The 2,074-nt window shown below is 41.4% G+C and overlaps 1 pseudogene; it reads right to left on the bottom strand.

The window, feature by feature from the left end:
- Nucleotides 1–635: 635 nt before the first annotated feature.
- LOC111913679 (5S ribosomal RNA) lies at nucleotides 636–753 on the bottom strand (annotated as a pseudogene).
- Nucleotides 754–2,074: the final 1,321 nt, after the last annotated feature.

The raw sequence follows: 2,074 nt of genomic DNA, 5'->3' as shown, positions 1-2,074 counted from the left end.
CTCACTTGGAATTTCAAGGTCTCTTGCTTATCTTCCCAGTCAAGGGCCACCCTCTGCTGGATCAAAGTCGTAAGGGTTTCCGTAATTCCCAAGGAGTTCTGAATGGACTACGACGGTAGGTCTACGAGACCTCGAACATGGCAAATTTATGTCGACGTCTTCGGTGTCGACAAATTCTCAAAGGTTTTGATAAATTGAAAGAGTACTCAAGAATTTCCACATCACTAATAGTGTGTTTTAGGAATTTGATTCTTCAATTCCAAAACTCGTGTTTAGAGAACTTCGCAAAAGTTTCTCTGAGGGTAATGTTTCCATGGGTTCCTTCTTACTACGAGGGTAGATAAGTAAGTCATTACATGGAGAATGACGAACTGATCCAAGTAAGAATGGTGTACCCTACTCATTAAGCTCATGAATACTATGGGCGTATTAGTCCTATCCGAGGAGTATCACTACGGACTCGAAGTGTCCGCATCGAGTTCGGAAGGTAGTCTTCAGGACATCCTTCCCTAACACTCGAACTGGTGATATTCGGATCTCAGGTCCATTTCTAAAAGTAATTTTTTCCTTGCGTTTGCTCAACCAATTCTTCTATGCGAGGCAGAGATAATGATTTCTAATGGAAGTCCTCTTGAGGCCTGCACCACGAGGACTTCCCAAATGTTTCCCATACTAGTACTCCACTCGCCCAAGCACACTTAACTGCAGAGTTCTGATGGGATCCGGTGCATTAGTGCTGGTATGATCGCTCCCCTGAATTCTTTCTTCTTGAAGAATAAGACCAGGGCTCCCAAAAAGGGAAGAAGCCTAGTCTTTTCATTCTGTTGCTGAGTAGTCATTAAACTGTCCGGACGGTTCTTGTATCATTTTGTTTTTGGATAAGAACTGAGTTATTATTCATGAAAACTTAGCTTATACATGTTATGATATAATCAAGAAAGGGGAGGATAATAAAATGTGTGATTCTACTATAGTCCCACATCCTAAAGGGGAAAAGAAACTAAGTTAGAAATCTCACATTCTATTGTCTACCAGATCTTCGTTATATATAACTTGGGAATGTATAAGCGAAGAAAGTCACAATAATAATCTTCTTACGAATCTATTTCGATGAACTAAGATTTCCTAGTAAAAGCTACTATTGACTCTGGATGTATGCCGATCGTTCAATGAAAGAGTAAGAGTATGTTCTCGGAAGTTTGACCTACATCCCTATGATGCAGTCCTAGTACGGATTGGAAGTGTGTTTACAAAAGGTTGACCTACATCCCTTTGATGCAGTCCTAGTAAGGAGTAGAAGCAAGTTCGTAGAATGGTCTCAAGACGTTTGTCGTTCAAGCCGAGGTATCGTTGGTTGGTGAATAACATGATCCAACCACTAAAAGAGACTTGGAAATGTCTCCGGAGTTAAATTATTATAGTCCAATGTCTTGACTAAAGCATGTTTCAGATATACTCCAATGAAAGTATGATGAGAGCATTTGAATAAAGAATGAAACAGAGGTTAGCCGACTGTCAATATCTTTGACATTCATGACGTAAAAGTTCGGGAAAATGACCTTGTAAAAGGTCTTATATCATATCCAGAGAAGATAGTCCTTGATAGCATAATGACCTAACCAAAAGTACTTACATTACTAGATAGTTTCATAGAAAATGCCACATCGGGCATAGACAGAAAAAAGATTCCTTTTTGACAAGGAACAAAAAAGTAAGACATCTACTACTGGCGACGGTCATCCCTCTGGTGAACTCTCAGCTCAGCCAGTTGACGTTCCACATCAAGTAGGTGTCTTTTGTAGTCCCTCTGGCGTACGCAGAGTTCTATGACTTCAGCTCGTGATTCAGCCAGTGCTTGAAGCAGGGATTCATGGTCTCTCTCAGATCTCTCACGAGCATCTTCTAGACGAATGGTGCGGAGGGTATGCATTCCCGCATTGGTGACAACTTCTGTGATATGATGTAGGGTTGTCCTGCCTTGAATCTCATTTCGGGCCACTCTGCGGACCAGGATTGGCAAGATTCTGTCTGCTGAGCCCCCATTGCTCAGGTTATAAAAGCTTCGGTCACCATT

This window comes from Lactuca sativa, chromosome 2, assembly GCF_002870075.4.
Source record: "Lactuca sativa cultivar Salinas chromosome 2, Lsat_Salinas_v11, whole genome shotgun sequence".
Taxonomy (NCBI): domain Eukaryota; kingdom Viridiplantae; phylum Streptophyta; class Magnoliopsida; order Asterales; family Asteraceae; genus Lactuca; species Lactuca sativa.
Note: the sequence above shows the minus strand (reverse complement) of the source record. Positions and strands in the feature narration are given on the sequence as shown.